A 21049-nucleotide genomic window follows, 5' to 3' on the forward strand; every position below is an offset into this window, starting at 1 on the left:
AAAACTCTGTCTAATCCATATAACCTATTTAATAAATAGGTTTTATGGATCAGGTCGGGTTAGCTGTTTAATAAATATGTTAGATTCAGATTTAAAATTTTGACCTGTTTAATAAATAGATCGAATTTGGGTTGATAAATTTTTGATTCGATCTGTATCCAACCCAATCCAATTGCTTGAGAAGTCCACAGTGAGGACCTCCAATTCACTGCCTCATTTTCCCTTCTCCCCTAACTTTCTCCCTACCTTGTCGGCTCTTAGTACCGTTAAGCGCTACTTCACTTTCCTATCTCGTGTTTCTAGTCTCCGTCATTGCTGCGTCTCTCTGAGACCTTGGTATTTCGAGATCTTCCCTCTTAAAACCTCCCAGTTCTATGACGTCTCTTGTCTCTACTTACCTCTGTGGTTTTCGAGACCCTCTCTTCAAGATCCCGATACTTCGAGTTCCTTTCTTCGAGATATAAAGTGACCCATCTTTGGTCGGTGTATTTTTGAAATACTCATTATGAGGCTAGCTGCTTCAAGACCTCTTGCTGAGGAAGCGTTGGAGATGGTGGCGCCTTGTATCCAAGAGTTTTAGTAGGCCGATTGCTGCATCCAGCCACGCATGATATAAGCCGAGTGAACGAGCCATACCATAGAATGCTATACAGCTCTTGAAGGCCATTATTAAAAGATGGATGGCCATCGTATAAGACGGTCTGTGAGCACATACTACTATATCATATAAAATGCATGTTATTTAATGGTCTTTTATCTTTTGATGGTAGCCATCGAAGGCCATATAGCACTATGCAGTGTGGCCTGCGCACTGTAGAGGATCCTGGTTGTGCTCGGCTTGATCTAGGTTTTGATTCGAAGGAAGACGAGCACAAGTTGTCTCTACAGTACGTTAGCTAAGCTGGTACTGCAATTTTCCTGCTTGACTCTTTGAGCTCCAGTTGAACCAGTAGGGCTTACATCACTCATATGTTCTCCTCTTTTTCTTAGTGAGCCACCATAAAGTTTGAACCTCGAACTTCTAAACTCTTAAATGAGGCATGCAAATTATTGGTCCCCAAGTCTTGTTGACTTGCGTTCCACTTGTGTTTGGATCTTGGGATGAGCCATATTATATATTATATTAAAGTGGCAGTGTTAAATTTTGAAATATTCTTTAATAGGATTTTGTCTACCAACTTTTCTTGATAAAATACCCATACATATTAAACATTTAGCCTTGCTAACTTAATTAGAACATGTTTAATTAAAACTTTCTGAGAAGCATAGTTGATGTCAATTGGTATCTTTCTTCTAACAAATCAATTATTTTTATCTATATGAGAGAAAGAAATCAAATTTTTATCTCCTTTCATTTTGTATAACTCCTTTCCAAATAAAAAATTTCTATCATCTCATTAAAAAAATAATTACACAAGAGCTATATTTTGCATGTTTGAGCATGAATACTGGTAGATGCCTATAATTTAATTATAAAACCTTCCAATTTATCCTCAACACTACTAGATATATGTGGGATGGTATTTATAGATAATATATATTTTATAATTGATAGTAATACAAAACATTTAATAATTTAATTATTTAATAATTGAGTGTTTATATCTTAATAATGATTTGTGATAGATAATCAATGTATTCTTATATGCACCTCATTAGTGTGGTTGCTCGTATCCATATATTGAAATAACACCACAAATTCTAAAAGTGAAGAAGATCTCGAGATGTTGACTTGGGTCCTAATTCAAATTTTAGATCCTCAGTTTTTAGCTACAAAACCCCTATACAGGCTGCACCATCCCCCACACCAAAAAAGAAGGGCAAAAAAAAAAAAAGAAACACATATGGGGTATGAAATTAAAAAAAAAAAATCTAACTTTTACCCGGCAAAGGCATCTTCAAGAATTTCTTTTCAATCAAACAAAACATAAATCCTTATTCAATAATCAAATAAAGTATAGCTATCCATCTTTACTCTCACATGCATGGTCCATTCCCAAACTTGCCTAAATTTAAATTCTTTTGTTTTTTTTTTAAATCATGGTCAACCTGTGCGTGAGGATTCATAACTCAGTGTTTAACGTCTCAGCGTAAACCAGAAAAGGAGAAGAAAAAAAAAGAAAAAAAAAAGAAGAGAAAACCCCAAGGCATGAAACCGTAACAAGTGTTCAAACAAATAACTAAAATGAGGTATATGAAAATTTTAGTTGTTTTTAAGGAAATTTTAGTTATTTGTATACCTAAATTTTTCCTGAAAAAGCAAATAACTAAAGTTTACGTATTTCTTCCCCGGCCAGTGGCCACTCTGTCTATCCGTTTCTTTCCCCTTCCAGGTCAGTTTTTAGACTTCTTTTGCCACCTTTCCCCTCTCTATACACTCCCTCCGCCCTCGTACTTCTTTTTAAGGCCTTCATCTTTATTGAAAAGAGTCTGGACTCAAAGCCATTTCCAGCCATGGCCAGATCTCCATCGGTCCTCAGCCTGACTAGCTCTGTTGGCCTTGACATTGGTGAGTGCTTCCGCCGCCACCCAAGGGGAGCCGGCAGGGATATAAATAACAAGAGTGTACATAATCACTAATTTTGGTGTCCAGCAGGGCAGGAAAAATTTTGTTGCATGGACCTACTTGGTCAATGCTACCATCTTCATTATTGATCTGATTAGATAGGTTCATACCCATATGATATTTGAAGAATCAGTTAAATTACAAGAATTAAGGAACTAAACATAATGCTAAATGACTCCTCCTCCTTTTCTTTGTGTACTTGGTAGCATTTCATTCAAATTTCATGCAATCTCAACTATCTATGAGACATTATTTATTTGCAAATCTTTTTTTTTCCCTAAGGACAAGAATGGGAGGACCAATTTCAGTCCAGTGACACCGTCGGATACCGTAAGATTTGCCACGGGCATATAATTGGATTGCAGGAAAGTCCAGCAACTCCGCGTCTTCTTGACAAACTTCCGTCCAAATGAGACAAATCCTCTTAGAAGAAAAATGTGACAAACCGCTTATAGCTTTGGCATATCCTTGCCTGGCTCTCTCTCTCTCTCTCTCTCTCCATTATCTGTTTATGTGACCAAGGTCCAACACTTGCCTGTCGGCATTCTCTTCTTTTGGGAGCCATGGCCAGACCTCCATTGGTTCTCTGCCTCTCTCTGCTGGCCCTGGCTTTGATGAGTGTTTCCACTGCCAGCCCAAGGAAAATGGTGGGGTTTTATGAGCTCAAGAAGGGGGATTTCTCTGTGAAGGTCACCAACTGGGGTGCCACCATTGTCTCTGTTGTTCTTCCTGACTCAAAAGGTCTGGATTCTTGTTGGTTTCCATTAGAAAGCCTCTAAAAGGTTGAACTTTCCGTTTTCTTTTTCTTTGTCCTGGATCTATCTCTGCAAAAGTCTTCTTTTTTCCTGATTTTCATTGCAAATTTCTGATTTTCCCCTTACTTATGCAGGGAATCTGGCTGATGTTGTTCTTGGTTTTGATGGGCTTGGCCCATATATCGTAAGATTAATAGAACTTTGCCTTTGAATATATTTTTTTTTTTAATCTTTAAAGTTTCTTTTCCACAATGCGTGTAGCCTTGCTGCTGGCTCTGTTATTGATTAAGGTAGAAATCAGGGTCATGTCCCTTTTTTTCGTGTAACTTTTTTTTTTTCAATTCCTTTTCTTTTCCTCAGCTTTCTTTTCCGGTTAAAATCTACCACTTAGAGGAATTTTAAGTGATATAGCTTTAAGATTATTCTGGTTCCCGGTTTCTTCACTCTGCTGCACTTCTCTTATTTATGACCCTTAGGGAACAAAAACTAAGTTAAGTTTTCATGAAAAAAATATATTGAATTTATAATTTAGGAATACCTATTTTAGTGTAACATAGGGAGAACGCAGATGTATGAAGTTGGTGGGCAGATTAATTGCTCATAGCATCCATGGTAGCTACGCCAAGGAATTGACATTGCTCATAACAAATGTTGAAGAGTTAGCTGTATTTTTAGTTTCTCATATTGGATTGCTATATTTTATTCCATGTTGTAGTATATTTGAATAGTATATACTCTCCAAGTTCATTGCTGAAATCAAGTTAGACCATTTTTAAAAGTAATGCCATGTGAATGTGGCTCTCCGGCTACGGAGTGCCTCACTGTTCTTGCTTTAAGTGGAGACATTTTTTTTAAATTGATTTATGACCAGACTGTTCCCATGGCTTCTGATATTTTACTTATCACATGCTTGATTATAACCATATAAGAATGAACAGCAAAGGATTTAACTGAACCAGCCAAGCCAATGTGCTTTGGCTTGTTGATTTTTGTCTATGGATATGAGTTGATGTTGGTGATGATGATGGGTGCTTGCCATAGAACTCAATATTTGGTGCTTTTTTATTCTTGAAACCTTATTGGTCTTGAAACTGATGTATGGACCATTAGGTACGATCAATCATTTAGATTTTTCCTTCTAATTTGATCTTACCATCTCCTTTGATATCTGTCAGTGCTGTTAAACATGATAACCATCAATTCCCTTTCTAAAGAAGCGACTACTGATTTTGCTATCAGAACAATAGTGCTTATTTTGGAGCATTGGTTGGGCGTGTCGGTAACAGAATATCCGGAGCACGATTCGTTCTAGATGGGAAGGCATATAGATTATATGCTAATGACGGAAACAATTCACTTCATGGTATCCCTTTCCTTCCCTGCATGTTCGTTGCATAGCTTACAACATCTGCTGGAGTAATTTCCTTTGTATTTTCATTTCAGGTGGGCACAGAGGTTTCAGTCATGTCATTTGGACTGTAAAAGAGAAGGTAGATGGTGAATTTCCCTACATAACATTATACTATCATAGTTTTGATGGGGAACAAGGTATCTGCTTGTTGTTATATCATCTTTAAAGTAATTAAGGCATAAATCATTTGTTATATCAAACTACAGGTACTCTCACCTTTTCTGTAGGTTAATTGCAACTCTTTTTGTCAACTACAACAGGTTTTCCTGGTGATCTAGATGTCTCTGTGACCTATAAGATTTCGGGGGCCTATGAATTGAGTGTGACCATGGATGCAAAGTCTGTGAACAAGGCCACCCCTGTGAACCTGTTGCAGCACACCTATTGGAACCTGGGTGGCCATAACAGTGGCACAATCCTATCGAACACAGTCCAGATCTTTGCATCTCATGTCACACCAAGTGATAGCCACTTCATCCCAACTGGCGAGATTGTATCGGTTTCTGGGACCCCATATGATTTCCTTAAGCCCATGATTGTTGGGAGCCGCATCAACGAGATAACAGGGGGATATAACATTAACTATGTTCTCGATTCACCGATGGACGGTCATGGGATGAGGAAGGTGGCGGTCGTGAAGGATGGTGGCTCGGGGAGGGCGTTCGAGCTGTGGTCGAACCAGCCAGGGGTACAATTTTACACTAGCAACTTTTTGAAGGATGTCAAGGGAAAGGGTGGCTTTGTTTATGGTCAGCATGCAGCTCTGTGCCTTGAGACACAAGGGTTTGCAGATGCTGTGAACCATCCCAACTTTCCATCCCAGATTGTGAATGCTGGGGAGGTTTACAAACATTACATGCTGTTCAAGTTCTCCCATTAATTTTCTCGAAGAAAGAATAAAGGTTGCATTAATAAATGCAACTATTGGCAACCAAGTTCTGTTCTCTGTGTTTTACATGAGATGATCTTTTCCCTTTAATAATGCAAGTCATAGTGCAGGCCATGTTTGCCATCTTAAAGCACTGTTGAGTCTCCGGAAGTAACATATCTAGATCAAGGCAATTGTTGTGTATGAGGATATTTGGAGCAAGGAACATGAAAGGGTAACGCAGAGTCATTATAATGCTGGGACCATTCAAGTGTCAAAGTAGGGACGACCAATGCATTAATTCCGATGAATGAAAGGCAAGCATAGAATGTGGCCAGGAAAAGTCTCGGGTGAAAGGATCTTGATCATAAAATAGAAATTCAGGATATTCTTAGAATATCTATTTAACTTGTTTTGATCTATTTAATAATTGGGTCGGATCATAATCCGAACCGTTTAACCTGTTTAAAACCTGTCTAATCTGTTAGAAATCTGTTTAGGCTGTATCTGACCTGTTCAACCTGGCTCGTTTTACCTATTTAAATTTATTTCATCCGTTAAAAATCCTTCTAATATGTTTAACCTATTTAATAAATGAGTTGTATGGGTTAGGCTGGATCAGTTGTTTAATAAATAGGCTAGATTCAAATTTGAAATTTTGACATGCTTAATAAACTGGTCGAGTTTGGATTGATGAATTTTTGATCCAATCCGCATCCAATCCAGTATGTTTGTTATCTGACCCAACCCAATTGCTCAAGAAGTCTACAGTGAGGACCTCAATTCACTACCTCATTTTCCCTTCCCCCCCTAACTTTCTCCCTACCTTGCCGGCTCTTATTACCGTTGAGCACCGCTTCACTTCCCTGTCATGTTTGATTTGAAGGAAGATGAGCACAAGTTGGCTCTCCAGTTTATTAGCTAAGCTGGTACTGCAAGTTTCCAGCTTGACTCGTTGAGCTCCAATTGACCCAGTTGGGCCCACATCACTCATATGTTCTCCTCTCCTTTTCTTAGTGAGCCACCACAAAGTTTGAAACTCGAACTTCCAAACTCTTAAATGAGGCATGCTAATTATTGGTCCCCAAGTCTTGTTGACTTGCGTTCCACTTGTGTTTGGATCATGGGATGAGCCATATTATATATTATATTAAAGTGGCAGTGTTAAATTTTTGAAATATTCACTAATAGGATTTTATCTACCAACTTTTCTTGATAAAATACCCATACATATTAAACATTTAGTCTTCCTAACTTAATTAGAACATGTTTAATTAAAACTATCTGACAAGCATAGTTGATGTCAGTTAGTATCTTTCTTCTAACAAATATTGGAACCTTGGAGGCCATGGCAGTGGCACAATCCTACTCAACAGTGTCCAGATCTTTGCATCTCAAATTACACGCAGTCAATGATGCCCTCATCCCAACTGGTGCAATGGCATCTGTTTCAGGGACCCCATATGATTTCCTCCAGCCCATGACGGTAGAAAGCCGCATCAAGGAAGGAATGACTACGACAGCGGATGGTGACGGAATGAAGAAGGCGGCCATGGTGAAGGATGGTGGCTCAGGGAGGGTGCTTGAGCTGTAAACCAGCCAACCAGGAATGCAGTTCTACACTGGCAACAATTTTTACGACATCAAGGGAAAGGGTGGCCACATCTATGGGCCACATCTATGGTCTGTGCCTTGAGACACAAGGGTTCCCAGATGCAGTGAACCATCCAAAGTTGCCATCTCACATTGTGAATGCTGGAAAGACCTACAAACACTCCATGCTGTACAAGTTCTCCTTCTGACATTCTTGGTTGTATTCATTTCATAATCTCCTGAAATGAAACAATGGGCAACCCCATGTTTATGTCTGAAAAAATAGGAAAAAAACATTCCTAATAGCAAGTTCCTTCTGAATCAATGGGAATGGTTGCTTCATTTCAGGAACTTTAAACTAGAAGTGAAGACTGTTGGGTTTTGACCCACATGACCACGTTGTGGTCAGTTACAGAATGAATACCGTAACTGACTCCTAAGGAAGTGGGAACTCCCTTATCCTTGATGGAAGGATAAAACTTATGGGTCTCACCCTCTACCGATTGGATCGACACAGAACCAGCCATCAGGGGTGTCATTAACGCAGGGTCAAGAGGGAGAACAAGGATTTATTTGTGCAGATTATTCATGGATCCAGGTATGCTTCCTTGGTTCTATTATGATCCTATTTACAGATGCATTTAACATGTGGTATCAGAGCCTGGTTCATCCTAGAACCAGATCACAGTAAAGGGTAGAACCAGATCATGGTAAAAGACCTATTTTGACAGTCCCATGGACAGTCCTCCAACGGCCGCAGGGACGGATCATCCCAATGTTGGATTTAGCCGGCCATGGCACCGAGAGCCGACACGGGATCCAGCGTCGACTCTCGGCCATGGCTTCCATCCCATCCAAATGCCGGATCGGGCCGAATTCATGGATTTGAGAAACAACCCCAAAAGGGGAAGAATGACCCTGCTGACGCCGGATCTGGCCGGCATATGCGCCGTGAGCATCAGAGGATCCGGCGTAGCCGCCGGCCATGGTCTCCCTCCCACTCTTAAGGAAAAAAAAAGGGGGGGGGGGAGATAAAACTCACCGGAGTTAGTGGGTGGTTTCGACCGCCCGGGTGACGCCGTCGGGCGTCGTTTCGTCCGGCGTCAGGCCCATCCCCGTGGCGCCGTCGGGCGGGCACTTCGTCTGGCGGCATGATCGCGCCTGCTGCTCCAAAGGGCCGACGGGCTGGGTTCGGCGGAACCCCAGCCCGCCGGCGTTGCGCCTGCTGCGTGCGACCGCCGGTGGGCTCGCTATCGGGCGGCGAGTCCACCGGAGGGAGGCGGCGCGCTCGCCGCCCCGGAGACGGAGGCTGGCGGGCTGGGTTCGGCGGAACCTAGCCCGCCGCTAAAGAGGAGGAAGACGGGTCGGGATCGACCCGTCTTCAGTTCTTTTAAAAAAAAAATTAATTTATTCATAACGGGTCCGGGTTTTGAGTTTTGACCCGAAACCGTAATTGGGTAACCCGTCTTCATTTAAAAAAGGGGCATAACGGGCCATAACAGGCATAACGGGTTCGGGTTTGTGGGTTCGATCCGAAATCCCGAGTTCGTGTTGGCCCAATAAAAAAAAAAAAGGAATTTTGGTTAAGCCCCTCTGCTTAGTTTATTTGTGCTAACAGTCTTCCAGGGCTGTTAGAAGACCGGATAGTATTTTCATTTCGAGTCCCCTTGAGAATGTTAAACTTATGCATACATCCTTCCAGGGCTGTTAAAGAAAGAAAATGTTTCTGTTAAATCCCTGTGAAATATTTTATTTATAGTTGGAAGTCCTTAGAGGGCCAGTTAAAAGATTGAATTAATTTCTGTTTAAGCCCCTGTGAAACATTTTAGTTTATGCTGACATCCTTCTAGGCTATAAGAAACAGAAAATATTTTGATTGAGTCCCTGGTTAAAGCATAGTTACTTATTTAGAGGTCCTCAACATATTTGTTAATTTAGTCCCCGTTTAAAACATATTATTTATGCAGGGTCACTTGTAAGGTAATGTGATAAAATTTTGTCATTTATTTACATTTTTAGTATACTGATAGCATGATATAACACATGTACTGATTATGTAGATTAGTAAAATATAAATATATGTTTTATTTTAATTGTTATATTATGAATTGTCCAATTATGTGCGAATGTCATTGTTTTAATTTGATGTCTATATTATGTAATGGTTGGGTAGTTACCCAAAAGTAACCCAACTAGAAGTTTAATAGACATTAAGTCATCAAGATACTCTAATCCCAGGGTATTAGATAATGACTTTGTAAATTATGACTTACAGTTTTTCAATCATGAGATATTATGGATTGGCCCAAAAGGTGCACCACTTCAAATGATTGATTGCTGATTAGGAAATTAATTAATGAGGATCCTTTGATTTTAATAGGTATTGGGGATGCTCAAAGGCAACAGACCTATTTGAATTTTTGGACCTATTATCATTAATTATTCTAGGTGGAATTGGGAAATCACCATAATAGGTTAATTAGTGTGTCATAATTACTACCCAAAGGTGTATTATGGTAATACTGTTTATGTTATTCATCATATTGCTAACTCAAAGTGTTAATGTTGAAAGCATTTTCTTATTGTTAATTCTTATTGCAGTAATCTATTCCTGTTTCGCTTCATTCGCAAGCTTCATCTGTGGTACGATCTTTAATGGAACTATTTCTCAGAGTGGAATGAACAAGTCCAGTTTCACCTAGGTTTTGTGATCTTGATTTAGCACTCCGATCTGAGAAACCGGCTGACATTACTGATTTGAGCAGCTCGGAAGAAAGGTCTTTTTATAAAACTTGGGAAAGAGTCGAACAGATTGAGCATTATATTTATGGCGGTTATGGAGTATAGTGAACAATATCAAGTCAACGCTTCCTGAATGTGACATGCTCAAGCATTATTGAAAACTGTGGGAAGAACGGTTTCCCGATCTGGCTGATAAGTCTCTGGCTGGGACATTAATGGCTAAACTTACCACCATGAAATTGATGGTACTTGTGGGATGCATGAGCATATCCTTGAAATGACAAATATAGCTGCTAAGCTGAAGGCTCTTGGGATGGATGTGAATGATCCTTTTTAGTTCAATTTATTTTGAACTCCTTGCCTCCTCAATTTGGGATCATTTCAAATTCACTATAACACTATTAAGGATAATGGAATGGGAATGATTGACCAGTATGCTTGTTCAAGAGAGACAAGACTTAAAGCAACAAGGATATCATTCTGTCAATCTTGTAAGTCATGGAGCCAAGAAGAAATGGAAGAAGCCAAGAAAGGGCATGAAGAGTGGAACCATCCAAGAGTAAAGAGCCCTCATCATGATACCGAGGTTCATAAGAAGAAACAAAACAAAGATAGATGCCATTTTTGTAAGAAATTGGGACACTATCAGAAGGACTGCCATAAACGCAAGCATGGTTTGAAAAGAAAGTAAGCCTTTGGCTTATGTATGTTTTGAATCAAACTTACTGAAGTTCCTTCTAATCTTGGTGGGTTTGACTCAGATTCTAATGTTCATGTTTCAAATACGATGCAGGGGATGTCCTTACAACCTCAGAAAGTGCAAGTCCAAATGAGAGTTTTATCGTTTTGGGGAATGGGGTTAGAGTTTCTGGTAACAGCTGTTGGAACCTATCCCGTTTGCTTTTATAATACTGGGTTGTCAATTTAGATTTGCTTCCAGACTCTTTATGTCCTTCTATTTCTAGGAAATTTAATTTCCTGTTCCTAAACTTGATGTTGAAGGATATTCCTTTAAAATTGGGAATGGTAGTTTGCGTCTTTTCAAAGACAATGTCTTCCCTTGGTACTGTGTTTTGTGTGATGCTTATATAAAGTAAATCTTGATAATTCATTTTGCCTGAAACTCTTATGACCTTGCATCGTTAATATTGGAATTAACGAAACCTTGATAATGAAAATCTTCTAACTTGTGGCAATAAAAGATGGGGTCATATATCCAAAGAAAGTTAGGAAGAGATTAGTAAAGGATGGGAAATTTTGTCAAACTTAGACTTTACTGATCTCGGTATGTGTGTAGACTGCATTAAAGGAAAGCAAACCAAACACACAAAGAAAGTTGCACAAGAAGTGAAGAACTTCTTGAAATTATCCATACAGACATTTGTGGGCCTTTTAACTCCCCATCATTTGGTGGAGAGAAGTATTTTATCACCTTTATTGATGATTTTTCACGTTATGGTTATGTCTATTTGTTGCATGAAAAATCTCAGGCAGTAGATGTCCTAGAGGTATACATTACTGAGGTTGAAAGACAATTAGATAGAAGGTGAAAATTGTCAGGTCTGATAGAGGTGGTGAATATTATGGTAGGTATGATGAAACAGGACAACACCCTGGCCCATTTGCTAAACTCTTAGAAAAGCATGGCATACGTGCTCAATACACTATGCCGGGAACGCCACAGCAGAATGGAGTAGCTGAAAGGCGTAATCGTACACTTATGGATATGGTTAGGAGTATGTTAAGTAATTTTCCGTTACCCATATCGTTGTGGATGGAAGCCCCTTATGAGACCGCTGTATACATATTAAGGACCAGGGGTTCGCTAGTAAGGCAGATTCCAAGGAAACTCCTTTTGGAGCTATGGACACGGAAAGGGAAACCGAGTTTGTAAGAGCACGCCTGCAATGTTTGGGGGTTGTCCGGCGGAGGCCAGAATTTATAATCCACATGAAAAGAAATTGGATTTTAGAACGATTAGTGGATACTTTATAGGTTATCCCGAAAATCCCAAGGGTATAGGATTTCTATCCTAACCACTAGTACAAGAATTATAGAGACCGGTAATGTCAAATTCATGAGAATGGTGAAACCAGTGGGGGTGATAAACCACAAAATGTGAAAATTCAAGAAGTTAGGGTGCCAAGTCCCTTTAACCCATGACTTCTTAAGAAAATTGTTGTTCCTACAGTTGTCCACACAGTTTAATAACAATGAACAACAAATTAATGATCAAATACTCCATAATGAAGTTATCACCACTGAACAAGTTGTAGAAGAACCACAAGGGATGACATTAGGAGATCTCAAAGAGAAAGAAGATCTGCCATTCCAAATGATTATATGGTTTATCTACAAGAATTTGATTTTGATATAGGGACAGAAAGATCCGGTTTCTTTTAAACAAGCCATAGAAAGTATTGATTCTACTAAATGGATTGATGCCATGAAAGATGAGTTAAAATCAATGGATCAGAATGAAGTCTGGGATGTCGTTGATTTGCCCGAAGGTTGTAAGACAGTTGGGTGTAAGTGGGTCTTTAAGACCAAGCTCGACTCAAAGGGTAATGTTGAACGACATAAAGCCAGACTGGTGGCCAAGGGTTTCACTCAGAAAGGAGGCATTGATTATAAAAGAGACCTTTTCTCCTGTATCTAAAAGGACCTCATTTAGAATATTTATGGCTTTGGTTGCACATTAATGATTTAGAATTGCACCAAATGGATGTAAAACTGCTTTTCTAAATGGGAGTTTAGATGAAAGAAGTCTATATAGACCAGCCGAAGGTTTCCCATTAAAAGGGAAAAGAACACATGGTTTGCAAATTAAAGAAGTCAATATATGGTCTTAAACAAGCTTCCCGACAATGGTATCGCAAGTTCAATGATACCATCACTTCCTTCGGTTTTAAGAAAAACACTGGTTGATCGGTGTATATACCTGAAGGTCAGTGGGAGCAAGTTTATCTTTTGGTCCTATATGTTGATGATATATTGCTTGCCAGTAGTGATCTTGGCTTATTGTATGAAACTAAGGTTTTTCTCTCAAGGAACTTTGAAATGAAAGATATGAATGAGGCAACCTACGTGATAGGCATTGAAATATTTCGTGATCGATCACGTGGATTGTTAGGGTTGTCTCAAAAGGCATATATAGACAGAGTTCTAGAGAGATTTGGTATGGAGAACTGTTCAGCCAATGTTGTTCCAATTCAGAAAGGGGATAAATTTAGTCTCATGCAATGCCCACAGAATGAATTGGAACATAAGCAGATGGAAATATACCTTATGCTTCTGCATTGGTAGCTTGATGATACGCTCAGACCTGTACCAGACCGGGACATCAGTTTTGCAGTTGGAATGCTAGGAAGATACCAAAGTAATCCAGGGCCATAGATCACTGGAAAGCTGCAAAGAAGGTGATGAGATACTTGCAAGGAACAAAGAATTACATGCTTACCATATTGAAAGTCAGATAGCCTTAAGGTGATTGGACTATTCGGATTCAGACCTTTGCTGGATGTGTGGATAGTAGAAAGTCAACGTTTGGTTTTTGTTCTATTAGCCTGGAGGAGCAATCTCATGGAAAAGTGCCATAACAGACAAGCACTACTGTCGTCCACCCATGGAAGCAAGAATTTGTGGCATGCTTTGAGCCACGGTTCATAGTTTGTGGCTGCGTAAACTTCATCTCGGGACTTTGGGATTGTCGACGTCCTATACTGCCAGGCCGCTGAGAATCTTTTTGTGACAATACTGCAGCGTCCATTCTCCAAAAACGACAAATATTCTAATGGTGCCAAGCACATTGAACTTAAATATTTTGCTGTCAAGAGGAAGTTCAGAAACAAATGTGTCTATAGAAAATATGAGGACAGAGCTCATGATTGCGATCCTTTGACAAAAGGTTTACAACCGAAACTTTTAAAGAGCATGTTGAAAGAATGGGTCTTAGTTGTAATCCATGATATTAATTGAGGATTTGTATTATGTTTATTTCTTGACACTTAGATATAATTGATTATGTTTCTGTTTTTCCTGTTCTTCAAATATATGTACATGTATGGGTTTGAATGTATGATTACAGGAATTGTCTCTGACAAAGACATAATATTTGACCATTAAAGAATACTTCTCATTTATGGACTATGGTTAAATAATTTGCTAGTATGTAATACTTGGAAGGAACTATGTCATTATATTGATGTGGAACCGCTTGACTCGCATTAGTAAGTTGTTTATTATAGTATTACTGATGACCCAACTGACTGTGGATTAGAATGATGCGCGCCTAATGTTTATATCATCTAACCAAAGAATGGTATATGGGCCCAAGTGGAGAAGTTTGGGTTTTGACCCACATGACCACGTTGTGGTCAGTTACAGAATGAATACCGTAACTGACTTCCTAAGGAAGTGGGAACTCCCTTATCCTTGATGGAAGGATAAAACTTATGGGTCTCACCCTCTACCGATTTGATCGACACAGAACCAGCCATCGGGGGGTGTCATTAACGCAGGATCAAGAGGGAGAAACAAGGATTTATTTGTGCAGATATTCATGGATCCAGGTATGCTTCCTTGGTTCTATTATGATCCTATTTACAGATGCATTTAACAAAGACCAGCTAAGTCTTGGCCATTCCCTGCAGGAATTCAAATTAGTGCAAAGTTCAAATGTTTGAGAGCATGGAAAACCACAGAGATAAGGATGACAGGTTACGAGGATTTGCTGAAAGATATACATAATAAATGTGGGCCAAAATCAGACCAGCAAGGGGACCAATTTCAGTTAGACTCGTGCTTATAGGCTCATTCATATTTTAAAGAGTTCAAATCATAATGGGACTAGAACTCTTCACTTTTATAAATGAGGCTTTGGGTACCATGTATACATCTGAGATTATTCTATGCTACTCTTCTCTCTCTTCTGCTATTCTCTAGAGGCCTGTTTGATTTAAGCACCGGAGGCCACCTAGTTGGATCAGCTCTGATGACCTCCATTGTTATTTTTCTTTCTTTGCGTGCATATTGACCGGTAGTCTCCTGGCTGTCCCCAGGCCTTCACCATTACTAGATTTGATTTTGGTGGCGATATATAGGTTATGAGGTTAAAATAGCTTGCAAAGTCTCACATGGCAAGATGGCTCCTGGCGGAAAGAAAATACTATTCAATTGACAAAAACTAGAAGCTAGCGACAAAATACTAGTCATAATGGTTCCCCCAGCATGCGCATCTTGAAAACTATTTATTTTTAGGAGAGAGAGAGAGAGAAAAGTCTATCCACACTTTAAATCTCTAGATCCATAAAAAGTTCAATTTAGAAACTTTGATTACCAAGTATAAAATATGATCATTGGACAAGCCCCAGTTCTTATCTTCATAGTTACTTGTGAAAGTAGTTTTGAGTTAAATCAGTTATATCTAGGATTGCGCGAAGAGATTAGGTTGGGACGAGTCACAATCAAAACAAATATATCAGAGGAGATGAGAGGGGAACACTTTTGATCACATGCTCCCCTATCTTTTTTGGTTAGGGGGCATCGGATGCCACGACAATATCATCTTTTGTTGATAGGACAGTGTTTAGACTAATTCTTAGATTGCCCTCCATGTTTTTTTTTTTTATTTTGAATTATTTTGGACAACATTATTCTTTGAGGAGTAATATTTTTTAATCCCTTTATATTCAAAATAGTGGATATGTTGGGGTAACAGGACATATAAACTACTAACTTGGGTGTTTAACTGGGCAACAAAATATTATTGGTTAGACCTATTTGATCAATGCAACCATCTCCGTTACCGACCTAATCAGAAACCCAATGTAGTATTTGAAGAGTCATCAACTTATAATTAATGACATCAAAACAATTCATACTTTATTTGTCCAAGTTAAACATGTCATTAGAAAGTAAAGTGCAAATCCCTAATTGGATTTGGTTTGGAACCCTTCTCCAAAGAGCTTGCTCTGATGAGAATTGAGTCTGGATCAAAATTTTCCTAACAATTTTATTCTACAGGCATTATATATTGTAGTTCTCCTTCTAACATTCTTGGTTGTATTCACTTCATATTCTCATAATAATGAAAGGACTTGCATTCCCCATCTTTTTCTTTAAAAATAAAAGGTCCTGCTTCTAACAGTGAGTTTCTTTCTGAATCAATGAGAATGATTTCTTTTTTGATGGACTTTGAACTGGAGATGAAGGCTCTAGGTCACCTCACTGTGAGGCCTTTCTCTGCGGGGACTTCAAATTTAGTGCAAAAACGAAACGTCTGAGAGCAGGAAAGCCACAAACAAAAAAGTAATCGGGATGACAAAGGCCACCAGGATAGAATGATTGGAAAAGCCTCATGTGGCAGGCTCTTGCGAATAGAATGAAAAAACTATTCAACTTTTTTTAAAAAAAAATGGGAAACTAGTTGAGAAAGCTGGAGGGTGAAAGGTAATGATGAAGCTTCAGGCTGCAATATCAATTCCAAAGCTACTTTCAATTATAATGATCTGGATATGGTCCACCTAGTGGACGAAAGTGACAAGTGTGAAAGTTGCGGTAGGTAGGAAGAATCGGTAGGCCCATACGAAGATCTTATCCAAAAACTCGAACGTTTAAATAAATAAGCACTGCAAGAATTCTTAACAAATTCGATATAAAACTATTATTCCTCACTAATTCTGTTTGAGGATAACCTCATTCTTTAATTATAGTTTATGTTGAGTAAAAGTGGTTTTTGCCCACTACATATACTTTCATGTACCATCAGCTATTAAATTCACTTGTTTTAGCAGTTTTAGTCGAATTATAGGTTAAATTCAGTTTATCCTCTGTACAACGCGCAATTGATGCTCGGCTTACTTAAATTTGATATATTGCTAAAGCATTGTTCTTCTCCGAGATTAATATTTTTCAGCTTATTTATATTCAAAATCGTAGGTATTAAATAACAAGAGTGTACATAATCACTAATTTTGGTGTCCAGCAGGGCAGGAAAAATTTTGTTGCATGGACCTACTTGGTCAATGCTACCATATTCATTATTGATATGATTAGATAGGTTCATACCCATATGATATTTGAAGAATCAGTTAAATTACAAGAATTAAGGAACTAAACATAATGCTAAATGACTTCTTCTTCTTTTCTTTGTGTACTTGGTAGCATTTCATTCAAATTTCATACAATCTCAAATATCTATGAGATATTATTTAATTTGCAAATCTTTTTTTTTTCCCTAAGGACAAAGAATGGGAGTGCCAATTTCAATCCAGTGACACCGTCGGATACTGTAAGATTTGCCACGGGCGGTATAATTGGATTGCAGAAAAATCCAGCAACTCGCGTCTTCTTGGCAACTTCTGTCCAAATGAAGACAAATCCTCTTTGAAGAAAAATGAGACAAACCGCTTGTTAACTTTACAATATCCTTATCTCGCTCTCTCTCCCCTCTCTCTCTCTCTCTCTCTCTCTCCATTCGCTGTTTATGTGACCAAGGTCCATCACTTGACTGTCGGCATTCTCTTCTTTCTGGGAGCCATGGCCAGACCACCATTGGTTCTCTGCCTCTCTCTGCTGGCCTTGGCTTTGGTGAGTGTTTCCACTGCCAGCCCAAGGAAAGTGGTGGGGTTTTATGAGCTCAAGAAGGGGGATTTCTCTGTGAAGGTCACCAATGGGGTGCCACCATTGTCTCTATTGTTCTTCCTGACTCAAAGGTCTGGATTCTTGTTGGTTTCTATTAGAAGCCTCTAAAAGTTTGAACTTTCCGTTTTCTTTTTCTTTGTCTTGGATCTATCTCTGCAAAAGTCTTCTTTTTCCTCACTTTTCGTTGCAAATTTCTGATTTTCCCCTTTCTTCTGCAGGGAATCTGGCTGATGTTGTTCTTGTTTGATGGACTTGGCCCATATATTGTAAGATTAATAGATCTTTTCCTCTGAATAATTCTTTTTTTTTCTTTTTATTCTTTAAAGTTTCTATTCCACAATGCGTGTAACCATGATGCTGGCTCTGTTATTGATTAAGGTAGAAATCAGGGTCAATGTCTCTTTTTTTCTTGTAATTTTTTTTTCAATTCCTTTTCTTTTCCTCAGCTTTCTTTTCCCGGTTAAAATCTACCACTTAGAGGAAACTTTAAGTGATATAACTTTAAGATTATTCTGGTTCCCGGTTTCTTCACCCTGCTGCACTTCTCTTATTTATGACCCTTAGGGAACAAAAACTAAATTAAGATTTTATGGAAAAAAATAAAAAATGAACATATATTTGAAGTTATAACTTAGGAATACCTATTTTAGTGTGAGATAGGGAGAACACAGATGTATGAAGTTGGTGGGCACGATTAATTGCTCATAGCATCCATGGTAGCTAGCGCCCAAGGAATTGACATTGCTCATAACAAATGTTGAAGAGTTAGCTGTATTTTTAGCTTATCATATTGGATTGCTATATTTTATTCCATGTTGTAGTATATTGAATAGTATGTACTCTCTAAGTTCATTGCTGAAGTCCAGTTAGACCATTTTTAAAAAGTAATCCCATGTGAATGTGGCTCCTCCGGCTACGGAGTGCTCACTTGTTCCTGGCTTAAGAGGAGACAATTTTTTTTTTAATTGATTTATGACCAGACTGTTCGCATGGTTTCCGATATTTTACTTATCACAAAGTTTGATTATTACCCTATAAGGAATGAACAGCAAAGGATTTAACTGAACCAGCCAAGCCTATGTGCTTGGCTTGTTGATTTTTGTCTATGGATATGAGTTGATGTTGGCGATGATGATGGGTGCTTGCCATAGAACTCAATATTTGGTGCTTTTTATTCTTGAAACCTTATTGGTCTTGAAATTGATATATGGACCATTAGGTTGCGATCAATCATTTAGATTTTTCCTTCTAATTTGATGTTACCATCTCCTTTGATATCTGTCAGTGTCAAACATGATAACCATCAATTCCTTTCTAAAGAAGCGCCTACTGATTTTGTTATCAGAACAATAGTGCTTATTTTGGAGCATTGGTTGGGCGTGTCGGTAACAAGAATATCCGGTAGCACGATTCGTTCTAAATGGGAAGGCATATAGATTATATGTTAATGACGGAAACAACTCACTTCATGGTATCCCTTTCCTTCCCTGCATGTTCATTGCATAGCTTACAACATCTGCGGAGTAATTTCCTTTGTATTTTCATTTCAGGTGGGCACAGAGGTTTCAGTCATGTCATTTGGACTGTAAAAGAGAAGGTAGATGGTGAATTTCCCTACATAACATTATACTATCATAGTTTTGATGGGGGAACAAGGTATCCGCTGGTTGTTTATCTCATCTTTAGAATAATTAAGAACATAAATCATTTGTTATATCAAACTACAGGTACTCGCACCCTTTCTGTATGTTAATTGCAACTCTTTGTCAACTACAACAGGTTTTCCTGGCGATCTAGATGTCTTTGTGACCTATAAGATTTCGGGGGCCTATGAATTGAGTGTGACCATGGATGCAAAGTCTGTGAACAAGGCCACCCCTGTGAACCTGTTGCAGGCACACCTATTGGAACCTTGGTGGCCATAACAGTGGCACAATTCTATCCAACACAGTCCAGATCTTTGCATCTCATGTCACACCAAGTGATAGCCATCTCATCCCAACTGGCGAGATCGTATCAGTTTCTGGGACCCATATGACTTCCTTAAGCCCATGATTGTTGGGAGCCGCATCAACGAGCTACAGGGGGATATGACATTAACTATGTTCTCGATTTACCGATGGACAGTCATGGGATGAGGAAGGTGGCGGTCGTGAAGGATGGTGGCTCGGGGAGGGCGTTCGAGCTGTGGTCGAACCAGCCAGGGGTACAATTTACACTAGCAACTCTTTGAAGGATGTCAAGGGAAAGGGTGGTTTGTTTATGGTCAGCATGCTGCTCTGTGCCTTGAGACACAAGGGTTTCCCAGATGGTGTGAACCATCCCAACTTTCCATCCCAGATTGTGAATCCTGGGGAGGTTTACAAACATTACATGCTGTTCAAGTTCTCCTACTAATTTTCTCGAAGAAAGAATAAAGGTTGCATTAACAAATGCAAGTATTGGCAACCAAGGTCTGTTCTCTGTGTTTTACATGAGATAATAATTTCCCTTTAATAATGCATAGTGCAGGTCATGTTTGCCATCTTAAAGCACTGTCAAGTCTCCGGAAGTAAAATGTTATCTAGATCAAGGCAGTTGTTGTGTATGAAGATATTTGGAGTAAGGAACATGAAAGGCTATCGACGACGCAGTCATTATAATGCTGGGACCATTCAAGTGTCAAAGTAGGGACGACCAAAGCAATAATTCTGATGAATGAAAAGGCAACCATAGAATGTGGCCCTGGAACGTCTCATGTGAAAGAATCTTTATGATAAAATGGAAATTCAGAATATTCTTGGAATATCCAATTAGAAAACAATAGAAAACTAAGTGAAAATGACATTATAGCAAAATGCATTGCTATATGAAGCTGCAAATACCCAATCAATTGATCTTGTATCGATCAATATATGGTCCAAGGTGCAACTGTTGACATCGGAGTGTCGTAATGGAAATAGGCTTGACCTAAAACCAACTCAACCTGGTGGACTTGTACCAATCAACTTACTTGCCAATTGCCATCATATTTGTTGTGTAAATATGACACACATGAGGCGCCAGAATTTTATCCAATGCCAATGATGATTATGATGCATAGATGTGTTGATCTTCATGTTACATAAGACCCAGCATGAAACAACATGTATCGAAGTACTTGGTACCAGATTTATAAGAATTAACTAAGTTTAATAATTATAACAAACATTTAAAAGAAGGTTTACTGCAATGTATTCGAAGCAACATGATCATTCCATCGAACCATGGATCCCTCAAAACCCATATCTCGAGCCCTTCATGTCTATCCCTCCTTCATAGTCTCGAGGCACAATGGATGCCTCAAATCACAACTCAAGTCTGCACTCTGCTCAGCTCCTAACATGGATGTTACTTCCACCCTGATCTCTCAATATATCCCCAGAGAAATTATCAGTAGGGGAATCCATCCGTGGCATGTGCTGATAACTTGGCTTGTATACCTGGGCTGC

General features: G+C 39.0%; 1 pseudogene; it reads left to right on the forward strand.

Annotated features, from left to right (window-relative positions):
* Positions 1-2983: 2983 nt before the first annotated feature.
* Positions 2984-20110, forward strand: LOC120107912 (annotated as a pseudogene).
* Positions 20111-21049: the final 939 nt, after the last annotated feature.

Source organism: Phoenix dactylifera, unplaced genomic scaffold (genome assembly GCF_009389715.1).
Source record: "Phoenix dactylifera cultivar Barhee BC4 unplaced genomic scaffold, palm_55x_up_171113_PBpolish2nd_filt_p 001073F, whole genome shotgun sequence".
Lineage (NCBI taxonomy): Eukaryota > Viridiplantae > Streptophyta > Magnoliopsida > Arecales > Arecaceae > Phoenix > Phoenix dactylifera.